The sequence below is a fragment of the Dendrobates tinctorius genome, unplaced genomic scaffold (genome assembly GCF_039654945.1).
Source record: "Dendrobates tinctorius isolate UK_male_01 unplaced genomic scaffold, ASM3965494v1 ptg000070l, whole genome shotgun sequence".
Lineage (NCBI taxonomy): Eukaryota > Metazoa > Chordata > Amphibia > Anura > Dendrobatidae > Dendrobates > Dendrobates tinctorius.
In genome coordinates this window covers 17,990,708-18,016,736 of record NW_027361738.1, presented here as the reverse complement: position 1 = coordinate 18,016,736, position 26,029 = coordinate 17,990,708, and the positions used below count along the sequence as shown (strand labels likewise).

Genomic DNA, 26,029 nt, shown 5'->3' with positions numbered 1-26,029 from the left:
CTATTCCCTTAATAGGACAGTGAATAACAGTTGATGTTACATTTCCTTTCTGAGAGAAAACAGATGCAAAATAGGAATTTAAAAGTTCAGCCTTCTCAACATCCTGTCTTACCATTTCATCATTTTCATCCTGTAAAAATCCTATAGCATCTTTGACTTTTCTTTTACTTTTGACATATCCCCAAAATCCTTTATTATTGCTTTTGACATCTCTTGCAAGCCTCAATTCATTTTCAGCTTTAGCTAATCTGATTTGTGCCCTGCAGGTTCTGCAGACAGCATTATATTCTTCTTTAGATATGCCTCCCTCTTTCCATTTTATAAACATTTTTTTCTTCCTTTTTAGCATGTGCTTAAGTTCTGTGTTCATCCATCCTGGTTTCCTTAACTGCTTCCTATTCTTCCCTCTTTTCGGAATTGTTAACAACTGTGCTTTGAGAATTTCATTTTTCAAGATTTCCCATCCTTCCTGGACATTTTTGTCTTTAAGGATATCCAGCCATTGGATCCCTCCAATTCTCTTTCTGAATCCCTTAAAATCTGCCTTTCTGAAATCTAACCTTGATGTCTGAGTCTTCACAGGTCTTCCGCCTCTAGTTATCCAAAATTCTAAAATAGCATGGTCGCTACCTCCTAGGGTCCCAGCCACTTTTACCTCCTCAACCATTTCCTCCCTGTTTATAAGGATTAGATCCAAGGTAGCAGTTCCCCTTGTTTTCTCCCTTACCTTTTGGAAGATAAAGTTGTCAGCAAGAGAGGATAAGAATTTCCTTGACCTGTTAGTTTTGCCTGAGAGAGATTCCCAACAAATGTCTGGATAGTTGAAATCTCCCATGACAACTATGTCATATTTTTTGGAGAACTTGGCCATTTGATGCATAAAGAGTTCATCCATAGCTTCAGCTTGCACAGGCGGCCTGTAGTAAATGCCTACAATGGTGTCCTTTCCATTGTTCTGTCCTTGTATTCTTACCCAAACAGTTTCCACAGAACTCCCAGTCTCTGAAGCTTCAATCTCTGTGCAGATATACGCGTTTCTAACATACAATGCGACACCCCCTCCTCGTTTATCAAGTCTGTTTCTTGCAAATAAGTTGTATCCTTCTAGTCTTGTATTCCAATCATGTGTATTGTCCCACCAAGTTTCAGTGATTCCAATGACATCATATTTATTTTCCTGTGTTAGTAGTTCCAATTCTCCTTGTTTGTTGCCCATGCTTTGTGCATTAGTATAGAAACATTTTAGTTTGTGATTGGTTTCTCTTTCTCCAATATTTTTATTAATTAGATTCTTTCGTCTTTGTTCTTCCTTTCCACTTCTAATAGCAGAGTTCTCAATAGCATTTGTCAGGTGTATGGCTTTTTCTGGTCTTTTGCTTCCCTTCCCATGTTGTTCTAGTTTAAAGCTCTCCTTACAAGTGTAGCAAGGCGACTTCCAAATACATGTTTTCCAGTCTTCGTAAGGTGCACCCCATCTTCGTAAGGTAGATGGACCCAACAAGGAGTGTTCACATTTCCAAAAATTATTGGCAGACACCACCAAAGTGCCATCAATTTCACCACAGTATAGATAATATAATAGGGACCAACAGGTCTTCCACTACACCCAACTCGGCAGATGGACACCCAACCAGGAGTGTTCACATTTCCAAAAATTATTGGCAGACATCAACAAAGTGGCATCAATTTCACCACAGTAGAAATAATATAATAGGGACCGACAGGCCTTCCACTATGCCCAATCCAGCAGATGGAAACCCAGCCAGGAGTGTTCACATTTAAACAAATGAGGGCCTTACACCACAGAAGTGCCATAAATTTCATGAGAGGAGAAATAGTATAATAGGGACAGACATGTCTTCCATTGAAGCTAACTCAGCAGATGTAGGCCAACCATGACTGTTCACATTTCCATTTGTGTTAACATCAGCAGGAGCAGGCATAGGAGCCACACTAAAGATATCACAGAGTGCAGTTACGTGACATTAATGAATCACACTAAAAAATGCAATATCACCTAATCTGTCCAGACTGCGATTGGGGTGCTAAAGTCCTTGGAGATCCATGACTTGTTCATTTTAATGGAAGTTAGGTGGTCTACACTTTCAGGGAACATCCGACTGTGCTTATCGGTCAGGACACCGCCAGCAACGCTGAAGACACGTTCTGAGAGAACACTGGCTGCCAGGTACGATAAAACCTCCAAGGCATGTGAGGCGAGCTCAGGCCACTCATCCATTTTGGAAGACAAAAATGTGAAAGGGTCCAAACCCTCCCTGATGGTATTCATATTCAGTTCTAGATACTCCTGCACCATCCTCTCCATTCGTTCACCACATGTAAATCTTGGACTCTGTTGTGCTGGTGCATGAGCTGGTCTAAAAAAGTGTCAAAGGACTCACAGAAATGTCTTCCACTTGCACCACTGCTGCTGCTGCTAATGTTTTGGCGTTGACGAATTGACGTGCCGGAGGTTGGAAGTCTAGAGCTGCGATGCGAAATGTGTGCTTTTCTGCTGTCTAGGGGAAAAAGCTCTCTTAAGGTTGAGTAAAACCGTGTTTCGATACTCTAGCATTCTCGGGTCCCTCTCCAGGGTGGGAAGCATCTGGCAAAATTTGGTTTTATAATGAGGATCTAACAGTGTGGCAACCCAGTAGTCAGCAGTATTTCTAATCATAACTATACAGGGATCATGTTGCAGATAGTGCAGCAAGAAGATATTCATATGTTGGGCTCTACCATGAGGTAAAGAACACAAGGTTATACGACCAAAGACCAGCATCTCAATAATTGGCACAGTAACAGAGTAGGAGGAAGAAGCAGCAGGAGAGATTGATGGGTCGGCTGATGGTTGTTGAGGTCCACTGATCCGCATTTTTTACATAGTGGGACTCCCAGAGTAAGGCATGTTGACTGTGCATGTGAAGGTTCATACATGTAGTAGTCAAATTATTGCACTTTTTACTTCGACTCAGTTTTTTTTTTTTTTGCAAATGTAATATATTATGTGAGTTGGCTCATCCTTTGCAGTGTCAAAAAGACCCACCCCTGTGAGCTGCAAACCTGCGGACGCTGCTGAGAATGCATTGTCAGTGATGTACCGCACAACATAACCTCCTCAGAAGACCTACTCAGCTGTGTGTCTCTATGTTCACGCCAACTGGGATCTAATACTTCATCATCATCATCCTCTGTGTTATCACATTTCTCAGTCTTGGAGTCACCCTCCTCTTCCTGCCCTAATAGCACAGTACAGTCCGCGTGAGACTCAGATATCTGAGTCTCATCAGGATCACCTATCCCCCGAGGGGTTAACATCTGATGACGAGGGTCAAAATGCTGTTTGGACCCTACTTCATCCTACCCCAGATCCAAGCTAACAAAATGTTGGGCATTGGTGAAGATTTCCTCATCTTGATTCTGTGAAGCTTTGAGAACACATCTGATGACCATGGCATAGAATGTGTGAACAGCTCTTCAGACTCACCCATCTGTGGTTCCGTACAATCAGTTGTACGGTTGGAGAGTTGGGATGCAGGGGGGAATCAAGAGGAATTTGGGTGCCACCTTTGAGGACTGTACTGGGTGTAATGTTGAGGTGAAGGAAGAGGAGGAGAGGCCACTTGCAGCTGCACTTGCCATCCACTTGAGTACATGCTCTTTCTGGACATCATCAATAAGGCATACCGCTGTGTGTCTGCCAAAAAAGGGAGGTGGAGTAGTCCGTCCAATAACAGAAGTTGTCAGATGTCTTTGCATAGGGCGTGACGTTGTTGGTTCACTAGTGCTTTCACTAACCTAACCACTTACACCACGTACACCTTGAACACTAAGCCTAATTCCCCTTCATGCAGAATTTATGTTTGGCGATTGTTTTCTGAACAAATTCGCTCATCACTATTTGTTTCCTGACATACATAAAATTACTCTGGGGGGGGTGAAACATGAGGCGGTAAGAAAAGAGTTGAGCCAAATATTGTTTGAAAAAGTTGCATTTCATGAATTGTTCTGAAACATCGGAAAAAAGCCACATTGATGTAAAAATCAGAAAACTAAACAACAAAATACAACTTTAAAAACTGATTTGATGAATTTGTCACAAATCGAAAAGTCACTAATTGAGAGATATTCGTCCAAAAAAATTGTAGAAATGCAATGATGAATCGAGCCCTTTGAATGGAGCAGGAAAGCGCAGCTACTTCCAGTGTATTGCAGTGTAGTAGCCACTGCAAGGTACTGCAGAGCAAGATTAGGAGCATGACTCTATAACATCCTGAATTTACAGTAAAACCTATTTTTTTACATCAAAATGTACATTCTTTGTCATAAAACAAATTCCCTGTATTCTATACCTGAGGAAGGTCTGAGCAGACGTAAGTCTGAATGGATTGTTAGAAGAGTTCCACTCTGAGGCCTGCAGGTTTGTGAATGCAGCCCTGGATTAATATACAAGCCATAACTTTTTATATAGATTTGTTCTAAAATAAAAATGGTGTTTAATAATTGCTTCTTGGAGCAGTTGACGCAGATCCAAAGGTCCATTCTATTCAAGATTAATCAGCTTTACATCAGTTTGCAACCCATGTTGAAATTTCTGTAAGATAAAACCCACTGAAAATTTTAGTTTTGTATACAGTACAGACCAAAAGTTTGGACACACCTTCTCATTCAAAGAGTTTTTCTTTTATTTTCATGACTATGAAAATTGTAGATTCACTCTGAAGGCACCAAAACTATAAATTAACACATGTGGAATTATATAATTAACAAAAAAGTGTGAAACAACTGAAAATATGTCTTATATTCTAGGTTCTTCAAAGTAGCCACCTTTTGCTTTGATTACTGTTTTGCACACTCTTTGCATTCTCTTGATAAGCTTCAAGAGGTAGTCACTGGAAATGGTCTTCCATCAGACTTGAAGGAGTTCCCAGAGATGCTTAGCACTTGTTGGCCCTTTTGACTTCACTCTGCGGTCCAGCTCACCCCAAACCATCTCGATTGGGTTCAGGTCTGGTGACTGTGGAGGCCAGGTCATCTGGCGTAGCACCCCATCACTCTCCTTCTTGGTCAAATAGCCCTTACACAGCCTGGAGGTGTGTTTGATGTCATTGTCCTGTTGAAAAATAAATGATGGTCCAACTAAACGCAAACTGATGGAATAGCATGCCGCTGCAAGATGCTGTGGTAGCCATGCTGGTTTAGTATGCCTTCAATTTTGAATAAATCCCCAATAGTGTCACCAGCAAACCACTCCCACACCATCACACCTCCTCCTCCATGCTTCAAGGTGGGAACCAGGCATGTAGAGTCAATCCGTTCACCTTTTCTGCGTCGCACAAAGACACGGTCGTTGGAACCAAAGATCTCAAATTTGGACTCATCAGACCAAAGCACAGATGTCCACTGGTCTAATATCTATTCCTTGTTCTTTAGCCCAAACAAGTCTCTTCTGCTTGTTGCCTGTCCTTAGCAGTGGTTTCCTAGCAGCTATTTTACCATGAAGGCCTGCTGCACAAAGTCTTCTCTTAACAGTTGTTGTAGAGATGTGTCTGCTGCTAGAACTCTGTGTGGCATTGACCTGGTCTCTAATCTGAGCTGCTGTTAACCTGCGATTTCTGAGGCTGGTGACTCGGATGAACTTATCCTCCGCAGCAGAGGTGACTCTTTGTTTTCCTTTCCTGGGCAGTCCTCATGTAAGCCAGTTTCTTTGTGGCGCTTGATGGCTTTTGCCACTGCACTTGGGGACACTTTCAAAGTTTTACCAATTTTTCGGACTGACTGACCTTCATTTCTTAAAGTAATGATGGCCACTCGTTTTTCTTTACTTAGCTGCTTTTTTCTTGCCATAGGACAAATTCTAACAGTCTATTCAGTAGGACTATCAGCTGTGTATCCACCAGACTTCTGCACAACACAACTGATGGTCCCAACCCCATTTATAAGACAAGAAATCCCACTTATTAAACCTGACAGGGCACACCTGTGAAGTGAAAACCATTTCCGGTGACTACCTCTTGAAGCTCATCAAGAGAATGCCAAGATTGTGCAAAGCAGTAATCAAAGCAAAAGGTGGCTACTTTGAAGAACCTAGAATATGACTACTTTGAAGAACCTAGAATATAATACATATTTTCAGTTGTTTCACACTTTTTTGTATAAATCCACGTGTTAATTCATAGTTTTGATGCCTTCAGAGTGAATCTACAATTTTCATAGTCATGAAAATAAAAAAAAAACTCTTTGAATGAGAAGGTGTGTCCAAACTTTTGGTCTGTACTGTAAATTGAACAAGTAGAAAATACACTGTTACAGCTGCGACGTCAACGAAAACTTTTTCTAAGTAGGTCAGATTTGGTATAAAAAGATTTTGATAGTGTATTCAGTGTTGAAGAAAAGACGGTGGCCGCGAACAGAACGTGTTAATCAGTTTTTGAGGGGGAAAACAACGTATTCTTCCATAACCACTAATAGAGATCTATCACTAAGAATGCACAGTCACACCTGTAGGTGTCTAATCGAAGATTTTAATTTAGTCTTATCAACTCTCACTGCTGGTGCAAAGCCTTGCTTGCTCTTTATACTAAGTATACTGTTACCTGTTATGCAAAAAAATAAAAACATTCCTTCAAGAGTGTATACAATATGCCTATTTTCTCCGTGTGAAGAACATTTTCAACAGAAAACCGCAGCATTTTTGCAGCAATATGATTATGGTACTCTCTACCTGCAGGAATTATCCAATAGGCAATGAATAAGCAATGTTTAGCTGACAGGGCAATTTTCCACTTGGTCAAGAATGACTTCTAAATCCGTGAATAATAAGATAACATGCCCACGCCATTACCTCATGGTAATATAATACATGTACGTAAATAACATAGGGTACTTAGATGACACTGTTTTGATCAAAAAAATGTAAAAGTCATCCCACCACAACAAGGTGTACCCAATCATGAGAATCCTCTCTCTAGTATAAAACCTCATCCTGTTTCAGCAAACCTCAATATAGATGGGGGCAGAAACGAACCCAGACCCGACTGTTCAGATTTCTGCCCATGGAAAGCTATATCTAGACAAAATGCTTAGCTCAAAAAGTGGGAGCCACACCCCTGTTTGTACAATGTACAAAAAAAGAAAACTAAAAAAAAATGAGCCGGAGCATAAGTTGGTATAAGTGTGATTGTGTAGGTACACTTTCATAATGTGGCCACCTAAAAGACAAAACCCAAGAGAAAGACAAACAAAAAATCATCACTTCAAACTGTTCTTCTTTCATGCAATCACAGGTGTTGGTAAAACAGTATAGTCAATAGAAGTGTTAATATAACTGTGGTGCATAAATATTTTGATTCACTCACATATATAATATTATAAGTTTGCATATATCTTATTTCACTTTGTATTATCTCTGTTGTTCACATTGCAAAAGTGCGGGTGGCAGCTCCCACAGTCTTTCCTAGTCTGAGTTCATTTTGTAGGCTTAGGTCCAAGAAAGAGAGCAAAGTCTCCTATTGTACAGGATTGTAGATTGTGTAGTGTAAGGACCCATCTGAGTAAGGTTGCTTTGTTTTGCAAATAAAGTCCATGGAGCCTCATTTAAGAGTCTCAAACATGGGACTAGCCAGATCTTCCTCCAGGGAAGGACCCAGCCAAGGAGTAGCTCCTTTCGGAAACCACCATATTAAGGGGCCCTTTAAGTCAATATCCAGATCTTTACGAGTTTACAGATATGACAAGGGAAATACCAAGGCCAGGTATCCATCCACAGACAGCTGTTTCAGGATGTTGCCCTCATCAGTGTGGAGTAGGAATCAAGCTAGGTGGGAGCAATGCCTAGTAGACCAACATCACGAAGCAATCACTGACCTCAGGGAGATCAGTCAAAGAAAACACTGTGGCAGCCGGCAAAGGCGCTCAATCAGTGGAATCCTAGGTACATTGCTCCCTGGGAAATACAAATATGCAAATAAAGTCCGTGGAGCCTCATTTAAGAGTCTCAAACACTGGACTAGCCAGATCTTCCTCCAGGGAAGGACCCAGCCAAGGAGTGTCTCCTTTCGGAAACCTCCATTACCACCATATTAAGTGGCCCTTTAAGTCAATATCCAGCTCTTTACGAGTTTACAGATATATAACAACAATAGTCCAATTAAGGTAAATAGGGCACTTCAACCAATGATACACAACAAATCCCACATATCACATAGTAGGAAAAAGAAGAGATCCCACAATATAATAAACAAGGTGTATACTTTATTGAAAAAAATCACTGAAACCAGTGTGAAATAGCAGCAAGATTGCCATGAAGAGGACACACCGCAAAGGCCTTTATCAGGACTATATATGCATGCAGCATGGCATATAAACATGCAATTAACGTATGGTTACATAAAAAAGATATATATATATATATATATATAAAATATGCAGTGCTTTGTTATAGTAAATGCATAAATATGAGCTCTACAATAGAGTAATCCCCAGACACAATGGCTGTAGCAAACACCATAAAAAGCCCATACTGCAATGAGAGATATACCATACCATTGCTAATGAAGTCCTAATAATGCCCAGGAACTCGGCTCCATAGTAGCCATCTAATGGAACCGGTATATAATAAACCGGTTTGTATATATATATATCTTTTTTATGTAACCATACGTTAATTGCATGTTTATATGCCATGCTGCATGCATATATAGTCCTGATAAAGGCCTTTGCGGTGTGTCCTCTTCATGGCAATCTTGCTGCTATTTCACGCTGGTTTTAGTGATTTTTTTCAATAAAGTATACACCTTGTTTATTATATTGTGGGAACTCTTCTTTTTCCTACTATGTGATATGTGGGATTTGTTGTGTATCATTGGTTGAAGTGCCCTATTTACCTTAATTGGACTATTGTTGTTATATATCTGTAAACTCGTAAAGAGCTGGATATTGATATGACTTAAAGGGCCACTTAATATGGTGGTAATGGAGGTTTCCGAAAGGAGCCACTCCTTGGCTGGGTCCTTCCCTGGAGGAAGATCTGGCTAGTCCAGTGTTGGAGACTTTGCGGTGTGTCCTCTTCATGGCAATCTTGCTGCTATTTCACGCTGGTTTTAGTGATTTTTTTCAATAAAGTATACACCTTGTTTATTATATTATATTGTGAGTTTACAGATATGACAAGGGAAATACCAAGGCCAAGTATCCATCCACAGACAGCTGTTTCGTATTTCCCAGGGAGCAATGTACCTAGGATTTCACTGATTGAGCGCCTTTGCCAGCTGCCGCAGTGTTTTCTTTGACTGGTCTCTCTGAGGTCAGTGATTGTTTCGTGATGTTGGTCTACTAGAGATTGCTCCCACCTAGCCAGAATCCTACTCTACACTGATGAGGGGCAACACCCAGAAACAGCTGTGTAACAGAAGTATAATGCACTCACCATAGTCCATCATATAGGATAATGCGCCCTCATAGTCCTTCATATAATATAATGCACCCCTCATAGTCCTCCATATAGTACAATGCATCCCATAGTTCTCCATATCGTAAAATGCACCCCATAGTCATCCATGTAATAGAATACACCCTCAAAATCCTCCATATATAATGCACTCCTCATATTCCTCCATATAGTATAATGCACCTCCATGTATAATGCACAGCCCATATCCTTCATATAATGCAAAGCCCACAGTCCTTCATACAGTATAATGCACAGCCCATAGTCATCCACATAGTATAATGCATTTCCCATAGTTTTCTATATAGTATAATGCACAGCCTATAGTCATCCATGTAATATAATGAAAGAAGAAGAAAACCAGCAGTAAAACTCACATACCTCCACACGAGCATAGGATTCAGCTTGCAAAAAGATTGTACCGAAGACTCACAGTTGCATGTGAACACCCCAGAATATGAGTTCATTCAGACATGCAGGATAGAAGATGAGGCAGTGGCCATTTTACGTACACACTACGCTTCAGCAGGTGCAGGTACCCGATTTTTTCACAGATCAGTGTCCACGGAGTGCCACCTTTCATCTTCTATCCTGCACATGTAATATAATGCACAGCCCATAGCATCCATGCCACTGTGTACTCACTGATTTAAAAAAGATAAATAATTACTCTTCTTCTCCCCTCCGCTCCTCAGCATTGCTGTTCATGGTATGTACCTTCATCGTTTTTACCTTGTGGAGCCCTCCATTTCTTTGTCTAATGGCTGCATTTAGCTCAAAATAAGGACATACCAATACAAATTCATTAAAACAATCTGGCCGTTCCGGGGTTTCGGGTGTTTGGAGCAGCGTTGTGGTGTTCACACCTTGTTACGATAACAGAGGTGTTATTCACTGCTTAATCACTTCAGAACTTGCAGCACTGGAGTCCTATTAACACTGCGACATTTATCATAGAGCCAATAAAAAATATTATTGCTGGACGTAAAATGTTACTGTTGGTCCTGCCTCACAAAACACTGGGCCATTTTATTATCCCTCAATGGAAGAAAAGAGTGTGAAAACACATGTTCAGTACTGAATAAAAGATAAGAAGTGCAATGTGAAGGGAAAGTATGTTTCTATAGGTGGATTTCTACTATACATCTGGAAAATGCGGCATTGTGAGAAAGGCTCTGAAATATGAAAAATGTTACTAAATCTATTATGGTATTCTTCACCAAAATACAGCACCCTTAGCAATCGATAGGGCCCCACTGTACCTCTGAGTGCTATCAATCTCAGAATGAAATATATGGAGGTGTTTTCTGTTGACTCCATAAATTGTGGTACGCTCCATCACCCATAGTATACCAGGGGTATTATTCTCTCTATAGCAGCAATAGTTCTAGTGAATATCTGAGATCTCCATAATGCAATACCATACAGAGGCACCGTGTGCCGCACAACAGACTCCATTAAAGTGGACCCAATGGTCATTGTCCTTTCAGACAGCTTAATTTCATTTAATAAATAATGGGCTGAATAGACAATCGGTGAATCACTTCATTTAAACATTACTTTGCCTCCTCCCCCCAAAAAAAAATCACTTAAAAAAAAAATCACTGGCAGCCACCAGGTTAATAATTTCTACTTAACTTGTCCACTGCCTGTTGTGAAGCATAATCCATCAGTATATTGTCAGCAGAGAAACTATTATATTAAATTATATTATATTATAGGTCTAAGGTTGTGGAGAGTGACATGCCAGCTCTGGCTTGTCAAGGTAAGGAGTAGAGTTGAGCGACTTTAGTCGGATCGGGTTTATTCCCCATTGACTTGCATTGGGGTCGGGTTTCGGCTGAAACTCCGACTTTTTTTTGGCCTAGTCGGAACAGTTTCATCTGAAACAAATTTTGCTTCATGAAACCCGATCCGACTAAAGTCGCTCAACTCTAAGTAAGGAGGCTTATTCGCCGTGCAATGCTCCTCTGGGAAAATTTGGCTTTTATCCTAAGTCATATTACAAGACTCGTTAAAGTGTTGATCGCTACTACAAACAGGTGGCGCTATAGGAGTTCAAGTCCTCTTTTTCTCTGAAGAGGCAATTTGCGCATTATATTCTAGAAAATTGATGTGAATCTTTACCTCTGTAAAGCCACAAAAAAGTAAAGACAATTCCAGCACCTATAATGCTAGCAGAATGCTAAGAATCATTCACTCAAATACAGGATATGGCAAGTTACCAAGCATGAGAAATGAGTTCCAGCGTGTACTAGACTAGTCTGTGCCTCAAAAGCAGCTCTACATAGTTTCCTTTTAAGTAAAATATAGCATAGGATTCTCATCTACAGGCGTCTGTAATTACAATCTGCAGGTCTCTCTAAATGACAGTTTTTATTAACATTCAAGTGGAAAAAGCAGGAAAAAAATGAAAAAATGTTTGAAGATTAGTCAAAATATTAGACAATTTTTATTTTTGATGATTACTTTTATTATTAAACAGCTACAGTGCTGATGGTCAATCCAAAATGTTAATAAACCTGAATATTTAAGAAAGTAAATGTGAGGTCCTGTGTCTCTTATGAGAATATCTATCTGTGCAGAATTATTATGCAAATAAATGAAAAATGTAAATTTCAGCTGTCTATTTTCAGCTGTTAAAGTGAGAATAATAACCAAACCACTCTTTCTGACAATTAAAAAAAAAAAAAAAAAATCAGTGACCAATATAGCTGCCCTTCTTTTCAATATCAGTCAATCCTTTCACCCATGGGTCTGTCAGTTTCTTAATCTGTTAACAATGAATATTTTGGGTAACACCAACCACAGCCTCCCAGACACTCATCAGAAAGATGAACTGTTTTACTTCACCGAAAATCTCCTGTTTAAGAAAGACCCACAATAGGGTTTAGGTCAGGTGAGGAAGAGGCCATGTCATTATTCTTTCATCTTTAAGGCCTTTACTGGCAGCCATGCAGTGATGCAGTGGAGACTTTGATACATGCGATGGAGCATATTACTGCATAAAAATCATGGTTTGTTTTTTTTTTAAAGATGCAGACTTTTTCCTGTACTACTTCTTGAAGAAAGTGTCTTCTAAACACTGGCAGTAGGTTAGGGAGTTCATTTTGAGTCCATCTTAAACCCCAAAAGGTCCAAGTAGCTCATCTTTATGAACACCAGTCCATAGCAGTGCCCCACCTCCACCTCCACCTCCACCTCCACCTTGCTGGTGTCTGAATTGAAGTGAAGGTTTGTGTCCATTTTTGATCCAGTCAAGGACCCATCCATCTGGTCTGTCAAGAGTCACTCTCATCTCATTAGTCCATAAAAACCTTTGAAAAACCTGTCTTCAGATATTTTTTGAGCCAGTCTTTACATTTCAATTTTTGTATCTTGTTTCAGCCTTACCTACCTCATCCATGTCTCTGAGCACTGAACATCTACTTCTGGGAACTCCAGAAAGTTTGCAGTTCCGGGATATGACAGCATTGAAGGATAGTGGTCACTTCACGTTTGATTCTTCTCAAATCTTTGACAGTTAATGTACGTCTTTTTTTCTCAACACGTTTTTCGATCATGTTATTTTCAACAAAACCTTTGATGGCTCTGTGATCACACATGAATATCTTACCAAATTTCAAGAGTGCTGCCTCCCTATGTAAGACTTAAAGCAATATTTGACTTTTCGGAGTTAGTTAAATCTCTTTTTGGCCCATTTTGCCTGAAGAAAACAAGCTGCCTAATAATTCTGCACACCTCAATAAAGGGTGATGCATCCTTAGGTTTTACCCTCCTCAATACAGAAATACACATCCCCTGCTTCATTCCATAAGCATTCAAGTTAATAAAGCTTGAAGTTGGAAAATCTGCATAAAAATTAGTATATGGTCAAATTACTCACTTGCATAATTATTCTGCACACATTGTATAGTTGTAGAACAGCCCTTTTTCAATTTGGGCAAAGATTTATTTTACTCCAGTTGACCTTTAGTACAGTATATACCTTGATCAAGGCAAAGCCACTTGTTGGCAACCTCATCAGCACCTCTTGTACCCAAGGAACATGCCCATCAGAATGAAGTACGATTACTTTTTTTTCCAGTTTCCACTCTTTGTTTGATATTACCCCACTATACAGGTGTAACCGTAAGTAGTAGTTGTGTGAAACAGTCATGAATTCCAATGCGTATCGCAAACTATTCTCCACCATAGTAATAATTCTCCACCTTAGTAATAAATAATCTTTTCTGATTCGACAATGCATAATTCAGGTGTTATATTTCTTGGAAAATGGAATGTAAGGTGAGCAGTACTGAATAAAATTAGGACTACAGAAAGAAAAACCTTTCTGTTGCTTTCACATAAATGATGGCTTCAAATTATACAGTGAAAATGGTCAAAAAATGTAAACGAATCTTGGTACAATTACTAACATCTCTGTGCTACATTGCAGATATTGGAAAATGATCGGTTCTAGCGCACGCTATTCTTATTTTATCATTAGGATTAGAGATGAATGGATCAGGCAAAATAAGTCACTCTCCGTGAAATTAATGTTTCTTAATGTGTTCTCAGTTCTCACCTAAACCACAGAGCATAATAAACATAATGGGTAAAAAAATAAAAACTCCATATGCTCACTTCACTATTCACTGTCTCTCTGCTCCTCATCGTCAACTGTCTGGTCCTCACCAAATCTTCTGATCCCCCACTGCTCACGCTGTTATTCCAGGGCCTCTCACACTGAGCCAGGATGTCCAACTCTCATAAGGCACAGGGGTGTTATGCACAAGCAAGAGAAAGGTCAAGACGTTATGAAGTCACGACTTGTGCCTTTACCTTGCACATTGCTTGTGCAGAACCCTTCCAGGCTTCATCCTGGCAGGAAATCCTGGCTCATTGTTAGGGCTCGAACACATGAGTATATAACACGGCCGAGTGCTATCTGACATTTTATCTGATATAACATTGGTTTGAGTGCTACTATGGAACAGTGCATATCTGTGATTTTTTTGTCATGCATATTCAGCATGCTGCGATTGGCTCTGGAATTCGGGTCACGAGCGCCCATACAAGTCTATGGGTGTGTGTGAAACATAGGACTACACTTGGATGTCATTCCAGTGCAGTCCGACATCTGCGGACTCAGACAATGGAGAAGATGGAGAAATGAAATTCTCCATCTTCTCCACACTTGTGCTGCAATCAGAGAGAATCGGATCACACTAACATGACATTTGGCTCAAACTCTGACAGAGTTTGAGCTGAGAGTCATTGGCATAAACAACCCGACTCTCTCATAAAAGAATATACAGTATGGCTATCTGACCACGGCCTTAGGCGCTCAGGGATTTCAGCATGAGCAGCCGGGATCTGAAGATGCGACGAGGGCCAGGTGAATGATGGTAAGAAACGGAGGGGCAGGAGAGGTAAGCGGTGAGATAAGTATAATGGGGTTTTTATTATTTTGTCATCCTTTTGATGGCCCTTTACGGTTCAGAAAAATGATGGCATGGAAATTGCTGAATGGGAAAGGAAGCAAATTTGAAATATCCTCATTTTGACAAATGTGTATTTATGAAAAAATATAAGTAGAATTCAAACACCGGGAAGAGTTTATAGATCATAGGGGCGTAATGATGCATCTACAAGGACTTAGATAGCTTTACTGTGCCATCACTATGTTCCTGAAATCTGCTTTGCTCTCACTCCCGAGCAGTGGTTTCCCAGTTGCTCATGCCCACAGATGGGAAACTACTGAGCAGATGTTATAGCAAAACAGAACTGAGCATGCGCAAGATTTCAGGAACAGTGGTGATGCAGTTGTGCTGCCTAAGAGAAAGGTGGCACTTGGCTGAGAATGGAGAAGAGGGTAGAGCAATCATTTGCCACCACTAAAGAATGAGGTCTTTAGCTGCATGTGGCAGCTGCACAGTGAGACTGTCCTGTAAAAACATGCTTATTCACACGTCAGTATTTTTTCAGAAAAAATTGTGAAAAAAACACTTGGAAATTTGTTCCTATTTCTGGTTGTATAAATTAAAGGCCTGATTTACCGTATTATTGCATTTTCCCCCTTTTTTTGTGAGTGCTCGTGGCTTTTCTTGATTGCATCACATTTATTTTTCCAATTGCACCTTTTTTGAAGTCTATTTTATATGCTTTCACCTGTTTGAGGGGTTTACTATGTTTGCCAGTATGGGTAGCATTGATTCATCATTTTGCAAAAAGTTAGAAAAATGTGTCACAAATGTACTACAGTCTCCTCCTGGAGTGATTTTTTTTTTACCCCGGATATTTTGGCATAGTTTCGCAAGGCATGTGATGTTTTGCACTAAAAGTTACAAAAAGAAAGTCAAGGGCACAAATAAAGACCATTTTTCTTTCCCCAAAATCCATGCACCACCTGCGCAATTTGGAAAAACTTGGTGCAAAAAAAAAACCCAGCAACAAATGACACATGACAAAAGATTTGTGGGTTTTTTTAAGTCGCTTTTCTATTTTGACGTCTGTTTTTTACTGGAAAGATGTATATCTTTGTACCGTGTTAGCCAGTAGATAGAAAAATATTCAGAATTGAGAGTCCTCAGTGGTTGATACCTTTTAATGGCTAACTGAAAAGATGGTAACACATTGCAAGCTTCCAAGACTACTCAGGTCTCTTCATCAGGCATAGACTAATACAAAATCTGAAGAATCACATTTATATGCACAACACAGCACAGAAAAAATGCAATAGATAAGACAAGTGACGTGAAGCAGAATTATGATTATGGGAGACGGAGAAACATAAATATTGCTCCATATTGCTCCCCAATCAGAGGACAATAAAACATCCGGACTCCTTATCTATGAACTGGAGCAATATTTATGTTTCTCCCTCTCCCATAATCATAATTCTGCTTCACGTCACTTGTCTCATCTATTGCATTTTTTCTGTGCTGTATTGTGCATAAATATGTGACTCTTCAGATTTTGTATTAGTCTAGCCTGATGAAGAGACCTGAGTAGTCTCGAAAGCTTGCAATGTGTTACCATCTTTTCAGTTAGCCATTAAAAGGTATCAACCACAGAGGACTCTCAATTCTGAATATTGTTTTTACTGATGATTTTTGTGTCAAATTCATCAAAATGGCACATGTAATTCATAAATTTTGCACAAAGCCTCAAATTGTCTTATTTTTTCCTGCCTCTGTTTCGTGACGTTTTCCCGCAAAGTCAGACATTTTGCAAAATATTTAAAAAAATATTACTTTTTGACTGACGTACATAAATTTAAGCAGGATTAATTTCAGCATATTGGCTTGGCCTCCAAAACAGTCGTGGTCTCTTATGTGGACCCTATGGAAAATGAATTGCCCACTCCTGCACTAAAACAAAAGGAGCAAAGTTTCTAAAGGGTTAATTAGTCTCTCTCATGAATATGCAAACTATTTGCAAAATAGCATGCTGGGAAAAATTTGCAACTTGAAATCTTCTCTCAACTGAATAGAGACATGTCTATGGGGCACTAATGGCCAATAAGGGTCAGTATTCTCTTGGAGTTGAGTTACTCACCAATGAATGTTTAATGATATTAGTACTGCTGATTGTGGACCCATGGTCCATCCTACTGGTTCAGAGGGAGTGACTGCAAGTCTGAGGCGCCACCACTCTTATCAGGGTCTTGAGTCTGTCTAGGAGCTGGTCTGCGGCAGGCTTCTTGTCGTAGACAGCAATTGGGAGGGGGAACCTGTCAGGTTCATCAGTGTGTATGCATCCATTCTCAAAAGGAATTAGTGCTTGGAGCTTTTCCAGACCCTGCAGCTTCAACTTGCCACCACCAGGATCTTAGTGATGGCCAGGGATTTCAACTGCCCCATCGAGGAGGACAGTCGCAGTTGCGGCACGTCTGCCAAGTTGGACATCATGTCCAAGCTGCTCGTTGAGATGGTGACCGAGGCCTGTCTTGAGGAAGTGGTGGGCTCCATGGATAGAGGCTCTCCGAACTCTTCGTGGAGTCGACCCAATGGCTCGCTCCATTCCAGGATCAACTTTCTGTTCACCTCTTGAGCAGTCAGACAGAGTAGGCACTCTATGGTCCCCTGCTTCTTCTCTTACCACAGAGCCATTCACTTACAAGGTGTCCTCGGCCACGGTTTCCCATCTGGACCTGACTCCTGGAAACTGAATTGTGCTCTGCTGGCTCAGACTGAGGTTGTGGAGGAACTTAGTGCCACTTATGCAATGTGGAGGTCCTACAAAGGTAGCTTCCGAACTGTTTGTGACTGGTGGGAGTATATTAAACTTGAGTTTCGCTGTTTCTTTCAGGCCAAGAGTCAACAACATGCATGTAAGAAGAGGAGGGACTTCAGAGGACTGCAGCGCTACCTGCGGTCACTGCAAGACCTTCTTCCCTGCTGCTGGGACATTGGGGAAGAGCTGGAGGAGACCAAGAGGAGCTTGAAAAGTCACTCTGAGGAGGAGTCCAAGCAAATCATCTTCCATTCCAAGGTGGAGAACCAGGAGAAGGGTGAGAAATGTAACTCATTCTTTTTCAGGAAACTCCATGCCGGCCACACACCCCTGAACGAACTGCGAGATGAGAGAGGAACGTACAACGTGGAAAGGAGGATGTGATGAGAGTCACCAGCGACTTCAACAGCAATTTCTTCTCCCACAAGACTACCAACCCCGATGCTGTCGATAAGTTCCTGTCAGGTATCACTAACCATCTTGACCCTGCAGGCACGGCAAATATGGACAAACCTCTGAAGGTGGGCAAATTGCTCTCTGCCGCTAAATCCTTTAGGACCAGCAGGACCCCAGGCAGTAATGGACTTTCAGCAGAGCTCTATGTAGCGCTGGGAGACCTCATCTGCCCGGACCTGTTGGACCTGTATGAGGAGATGGTGATGGAGGGCAGAATGCCTCCGTCATTGAGGGAAGGAATGGTCACGATCCTGTACAGAAAGGAGAGATGTGTGACCTGAGGAATTGGCGTCCCATCACTCTGCTCAATGTGGACTACAAGATCCTGTCCAAGATGATGGCGACATGACTGAAGACAGTCATCGGACGGATCACCCTCCTGGACAAGACCTGCGTCATCCCCAGACATCGCATCGCAGACTACTTCACTCTCGAGTGGGACATGATCAAGCATATCAAGGTCCACCGTGCACGCGTGGCCCTGGTCTCCTTAGATCAGGAAAAGGCCTTCGACCGGTCTCCCATGAGCTCATGGGCTGAGCTCTGCACCAGTTAGGTTTGGGTAACATGTTTTTCTCGTATATCTGTCTAATGTATTTTGATATCCACAGCTCGGTGTTGGTGAACGGCTGGTAGACTGACCCCTTTCCTGTTCTCTCTGGGTTAAGACAAGGCTGCCTTCTATCACCTCTTCTTTTTGTTTGTGTTATAGAACTCTTCGCAGAGGCTATCCGGCAGAATGGAGAGATCAGAGGGATCACCGCACTGGGTCCGGGACAACACTAGGTCAAGTGCTTGCTCTACTTGGACGACGTCACAGTTTGCTGTGCTGATCATGGTTCAGTCGCTGCCCTCATCTAGACATGTGAGCTGTTTGGTCAAGCTTCAGGGGCCAAAGTCAACTGCAGGAAGTCGGAAACCATGCTCTTCAAGGATTGGTAACTGGCCTCTTCTGCCCCCTTCCCCTTCAACATCCAGTGAGATTTCATCAAAGTTCTTGGAATCTGGTTTGGGAAGGAAGGAGCGGCCCTTGGCAAGAACAGTTGGCCAAGGTTAACCAATGTATCGGCCTCTGGAACCTCAGACACCTCACTTGTGAGGGTAATGCGCTTGTCCTGCGTAATGAAGTTTTGTCCGTGTTGCAGTACATGGCCCAGGCCTGGCCCCCCATGTCAAAGTGTGCAGGGCCATTACCAGGACTGTGTTTCACTTTGTCTGGGAATCCAAGATGGACAGAGTCAAATGGGCTGTCATGAACAGGGAGCCTCGCAAGGGTGGGAAGGGCGTTCTAAATATCACCCCCCTCCTGTGGTCCTCCTTTGTGTGTGATTGTGTTCGCCGGACACTGCAAGTCATGAGAGGCTCTGTGGGCAGGTCCATGTCTCGCTTCTTCCTGCTTCCTCTTTGGACGTGACTCAGCTGGGACAAGTGGGACAGCTCCTACCCCTACAACTGGATGATGCCATAGTTCTACGGAGACGTAGTTCAGTTCGTGGGGGAACACCAACTGAAGGGACTGAAGCCCGACTTGTGGAAGCCCAAAACTATCCACAAACAGATCAGAGCCAAGGACGATGTTCAGAACATCACAGGACTCCACCAGGACACACTGGATACTGCGTGGACAAATGTGTTGTCTGACAGGCTGACCAATGGACACAAGGACTTGTTGTGGATGGCGATTCAGGGCGGGCTTCCCGTCTGGTCATTCATGCATTCCCAGAACCTATGTAAGACCCGGAACTGCCCAAGGTGCTCCTTTGTGGAGGAAACATCTTTGCACACTTTTTGGAATTGCCGGTTTGTACAGCGCCTATTGACTGCCCTAGAGGATGACCTGAGGAACTCTGTCCCCAGAGCAAGCCTATCACACCATTCTGTGCTTTACAGACTCTTCCCTGGGGTTCATAACGTTGGAGTCATCCAGGAGGTTTGGCGCCTTATGAACTGCTTTAAGGATGCTATATGGGTCGCCAGGAACCAGCTCATCATGAGGAGGGAGAGAATGTCCATCCAGGACAGCCACAGGCTGATCCACAGCCAGCTCACAGACTATTCCATCGTTGACGGTCCGGAGGATGAGGACGAGGACTAAACCCCTTTTCCTCCCCTCTTTCCCCTTATGTGTCTTGTCTTTCAATAAAGCTTCAGGCCTGTGATCTCCCCCTCACTATCTCATCTTTCCAATCCCCTTCCCTTATCACGGGTCATCATACTGTTTTGCTTGACATGATTTTTCTTTCAGCTTCAGTGTTTTTGTGTAGCAAAGGAGTTTGATGTAGTTAGTGTGTCGTATTCTTATGCTATATATGAATGATGTAGAATTATGTGTGTACTGGGCTGTGGCACAGTGCACGATTAACTTATTTTGGAATGCATGATAATAAAAGAATTTATTCAATCAAAATATTAGTACTGCTGATACCACAAACAACACAGAAGCATCCCTGTCGTGAAAGCTCTAGAGAAGTGCAATTTTTGGAACCCTGTTATTCTGGTTTAAAAATAAGTTTTGTAGTTCTACAGTTGTGGAAAAACACCATAAGTTCTCATTTACACTGGGTAATAAGATTTTGGCATGTCCACAACACAGAATAATTGCTAATCTTTCTGTTACAGCAGATACCAGAGGCATATCTAGTGGGGGGGCACATAGGGCCACTTGATGCGGCAGTCCAAGGTGTCTCCTCAGCGGCTTCATTTTGACACCCCCCAGACTAGGAGTCAGACTTTCTTTGAGCCAGATGTCAGCATGCACCGCCTTTCAGACACGAGTACAGTTGAATCCCTAACCGCCAGGGGCGACATCAGCAGCATAATCAGGTCATGTGATCTCACTGCTGATGCCACTTGTCCGCGCACAAACAAGATTGGTGATAAGTGCTACAGTGGAGCTGAATACACCAAAGATTAAGTGAAACAGGGGGGAAGCAGGAGCAGACTAGACACACGTGGCCTCACTCAATGAGAATGAATAAAGTGAGGCCAGACACGTCTAGTCGGAATGTGGCCAGAAGTATACAATTTGCGTACTTGTGCTCACATGACTGTCAACTCTTGCCACTGGCAAGGGTGAATCCTAAAAGTGTACGCGCTCTGAGAATTCAGTAGCATGCAGTCAACTAGCGTGCCTGCAGAATTTCATTTCAAACCTGAAAGAGCCCTTTAATTATAAAATGAAACCCTTTATCATGCCAATCCCAACAGCGTGTAATATACTCACTGTCAGGACAAAGCTCTGCTTGCTGATTCCAGTACTCATCACATGACCATTTCACTCATATGCAATTTTCATACTTAGTCTTGTTACAGCTAGCTTTTCTTCCTGCTTCTCTCAGTTTTCCACTTAACATTGAGAAAATTAGGGAGAACAGCTTGTCATCATGTGACTAAAGCCGGTTTCACACGTCCTGATATTTCCAGTAGCGGAAAAAACGGTACCAGAGATATCTGTGTCCGTTTGTCACATTTGTGTGGCATCCATGTATAATTATAAAATACTCATAAAAAATACAGAGCAGAGTATCTACTATAGCAGAAATATTAGGAGTTACTCTGAATTGTGGACCAACCAGAATCAGATTACTACGGAGCTAATGAGACCAGATGTTTTATCCCAACTCTAGGTCTAAAGAGCTTCCTTTCAAACCAGAAGAACAGGGTTCTAAAAATTGCACCTATCTAGAGGTTTCACCCCAGGGATGCTTCTGTGTTGTTTGTGGTGTCAGCAGTACTAACCTCATTTAGCATTCATTGGTCAGTAGCTCAACCCCAAAACAGGGATGGTTAAATACTGACCATGAATGACCATGACTGCCCCATACACATGTGACTTGTAAATTAAGGCGTTAAGATTTCAAGTTGCTAACCATTCCCAGAATGCTTTTCAGCAAACAGTTTGCATAAGGAAAAAATGGCCTTGATCACAGAGCATTTTTGTCTATTTTAGCAAACACTTGTGATTTTTACCAAGTTTTTTTTTGTTTTGCTCTTGTTTTTTTTTTGTTTGAACTAAATTCATCTTTCCATTTGCACTTTTTTAAGTCTGTTTTAAGTTTCTTTCACACATCCCTGTCTCCTGCATGTGTGGTGACAGTTTCCGCACGTATCGAAGACACTGACACGCGTAGACCCATTGAAATGAATTCTTTTATTAAGTTATAGCACAGGCAGAATGTGATGGAGACCCCCATCATCCGCTCCTGCTGTCACTGTTCTTAGCAGCTGCAGGTGTAGATTAATAGTCCCCAAAACCCCCACCTGCCGTCATCGCTCTGACTTTAATATAACTTTCATCATTCTCACTTGCTCGCGCCGATCATCAGCAGAGCAGGGTAGAATGATGAGAGCTGTGTTCACCCGACGCCAGGGAACAGCGCTCTCTGTAACGCTTCTTCCTTGCCTGCTGGCCATGTGGTACTGATGCTGCACATGGGCGGCACATGGTTGCCACATGTGTGCCGCAAGTATTACACACACACGGATATTATCGCCGGTACCGGAAATAAACAGACGCGGAAACCGGCCTTATATATTTACCTATTTTTTTTCCGTTCTTCACTGAAGGAGATAGGGTTTTGAGATATTTTCACCTAATTCATCATTTGTGACCTTTGCAATAAATTTTGTGACTTTTTGAATTGTAGTCTAGCCCCTGACCAGAGTTTTTCCATATACAACAAAAATGTTTAATACTTTTTGTGAAACATGCAACTTTGTGGCTAAAATTTTTTTAAAAGAAGCAAAAATAACACAAAACCAGTTAAAGACAGAAATAAAAGACTATTTTTGACTTTTCACAAAATTCATGAACCGTGTGTGCCATTTTAATGAGTTTGGCACAAAATCGCAGTGAGTATCACAAGACAGATAAAGAAAAGTGACAAAGAATAAGAAACTCAAATTATGAAACAAAGCATACAATTTTTCTGTGTAGATTCTAATACTGATTTAAGTTTACAATTACTGATGCGAATAAGAATTTTTCTTCCAAATAGAAGTTAGTACAATAATGAAATACTGGTAAAATATTCACCGAACCCATTGTACAGAAACAATGTTTCTGTGTTCCAAGATCCTCAAACGCCAAGCTATCACAGTGTAAAGGAGACCATTTACATTTCTCCCCAACTCTAAATCTAGAAAACTTATTGTTAAACCAAATAAATGTGAGTCCAAAAATTGCACCTCTCTAGAGCTTTCACCCCAGGGATGCTTCTGTGTTGTTTGTGGTGTCAGCAGTACTAACCTCATTAAACATTCATTGGTCAGTAGCTCAACCCCAAGAGAAGGATGGTTGAATACTGACCCTTGTTGGCCATGACTACCCTATAGACCTCTCTCATTTCAGTTAAGGAGAAAAGATTTCAAGTTGCAAATTTTACCCAGCATGCTATTCTGCAAATAATTTGCATATTCATGAGAAAGCCTAATTAACCTTATAGGAATTTACCTTTTTCTGTTCTACAAGATACAGTGAATTTTTTATTTTTGCAACGTTGCTTCACTTTTTCTCCCTGTGATATTGCTGTTTGAGTAATTTTTGTAAATTATATTAATTTATTTCTTTTTTAACACGTTCCCCATCAGCAGGATTCTGTTCAGTTAGAACCAAGAGAGTTCTAGCTGCAAATAATACGCAGGATTCTTTTCTGCAATAAATTTTCATGTTGCTTTTGTTTCATTGTATCCATTCTCTTGTATGGAGTGAGGCAGTGCCCTTTAGTCGGCTACGCCCATTCGAAGGCTGAGTCATGAGACCGGGTGCAGTCTGGCTCTATACAAATGTATAGAGTGAGGCTACACCCACTAGACTGCCCCTGGTTGGGAGTACATATGACTCATTCATACCCTTCGGTTCTGGCTCAGAAACCGGCAAATCACTGCAGCCCACGGTGCGTGCGCTAGGGGGAATCATAAGTCTCTACAGACTTATTAATTTGGACTGGACAATCCCTTTAAGCCACATCTAAATTAAACTTACCAACCACTTAACAGCAACCAAGTAACTAGTTTGTAACTCAGAAGGGTAACAGACCTTGACAAGAAGAGAAAGTAAGAGGAAGGGTGTGGAATGGGCAGGAGCTCCTAGTGTCAGTAGCAAAAAAGTTAAGGACCAGCTATGCTGGTAGCATAGTTCCCAAGAAAGGCAAAGAGGACGCGGAACCGCGGGTTGAGAATAAGGCTGGAATCACATGCTAATAATTACCCTTGGCTCCTCTTGTGCTGCGAGCGGGAGCCAAGTGTAATGCTACTGTGCTCTGATCCTCTCGCATGAGAGAATCGGAGCACAGCTGTGGAGGAAACAGAAAGTAATTCCCCTATTTCCTCTGCTGTCGGCGTTGGTGTATAGACTTGTATGGGTGCGAGTGAGCCGAGTCTTGCTGCCAATCGCAGCATGTTGCCATTGTTATCTCATGCCAAATTGGTAAGAGAAAATAATTGCAGATCTGAGCTGCCCCAGAGAATAACATTGTACCGAGTGCTATGCCATGTTTTATCACATAGCACTCGGCCTTGTTATACGGTAGTGTGACTCCGGCCTAAGACTCTTGCTAACTTGTATATAAAGTGCAATCATATAATCCCTTTAAAAACAGGAAACTTTAATAAATTGAGGTAAAAAACACCCCCCTAGTGCAATAACACAATTAATAAACTCTATACAATAATAACCTACGATAGCCCTCCACTAGCCTGCTATCACTTCCTGACAGTGGAGGCTGACACCCTAAAATATACGATTTGGCGCCCCCTCTCCGTGGTGGTTGTCCCAGACTCGCCCTAAATGACCCTTATAAACTACAGGTGGGAAAACAATAAGCAAATAAAAGAGATGAAACATAGTGCTTAATATAATACACAGGATATTAATGTACAATATATAAAAGACAGGCTATTACATGTAAACATAGAGAAACCTCTTGTATAACTAATAGATAGTAGCAAGTCTTGTCTTTTTGGGTATTAATAAACCACAGAAAATATAGATTCCATAAGCTACCAGTAGATAGTGGCAATCTTGTCTTTTTGGGTATTAATAGACTACAGAAAACATAGATTCCATATGCATTATCAAATAAAGCCCAAAAAAATCTCTTTGCAGTAAAATCAGACAAGCACAGACAAGAGGTAAAAAATAGCGTGGTTCAATAAAGGAACATCAGAATTATATCCATATTGGTTCCCATAGAAGGCAATGGATGACATATATTGCCAGAACAAAAAAATCAAAGAAACAGCTGGGGTTAACCCAAACTTAGCTTCCAGCCTTGACGCGTTTCTCCGTCCACACGGTTCATCAGGAGGCACAATAAGGAACCAGCCAATTCATGGATGTGAGGTGTTCAGATAGAGAGGCAAACCTCTCATGTTTCATGTTTTTAAAGGGATTATATGATTGCACTTTTGATATTTCTTCCCTGGTCCTGTGGACATTTTTTTGATTAACTAACTTGTATATAACTTGAAACTGTATATACACCAAGAAGGAACTTTGAACAAAGACTATATATAAAAATAATTTTTATTTAGCAGACTGTTAAAAACATCTGTAAATACACTAAAACTGTGAAAAACCACAGAAAAAACAATTGGTGGCACTACCTGGATAACAGTATGTACACAATGGTGAAGATGTATGTGGGGTAATGACTACAGTGACCCAATCAGAAAATTTAGAAGCACAAGAAGAACACACAATTAGTATATAAAAAAATTTTTGTTATGTATCCACATAAAGTGCATATATTTCAATTGTGTAACTGATGCGCCCCAGAGGCCACGGGATACTCGGCGCCGGGCCCGTTAACTTCAATGGGAAATGTCACAGTGGCCGTGACCCTGTCCGTGGCCTCAGGCGATCATGTAAAAGGGGTAGAATTGAATGGGGATAAAGTTTATGTA

The 26,029-nt window shown here is 41.4% G+C and overlaps 1 protein-coding gene and 2 non-coding genes across 3 annotated transcripts in view; all 3 read right to left on the bottom strand.

Annotated features, from left to right (window-relative positions):
- Positions 1 to 26,029, bottom strand: part of HDAC9 (histone deacetylase 9) — an 875,224-nt gene that overhangs the window by 710,883 nt on the left and 138,312 nt on the right. The gene's annotated exons all lie outside the window — the stretch shown is intronic.
- On the bottom strand, positions 21,785 to 21,911 carry LOC141095977 (U4atac minor spliceosomal RNA). The gene has a single exon (XR_012233540.1). It is a non-coding gene; the product is annotated as a U4atac minor spliceosomal RNA (small nuclear RNA).
- Positions 23,295 to 23,421, bottom strand: LOC141095975 (U4atac minor spliceosomal RNA). Its single transcript, XR_012233538.1, has one exon. It is a non-coding gene; the product is annotated as a U4atac minor spliceosomal RNA (small nuclear RNA).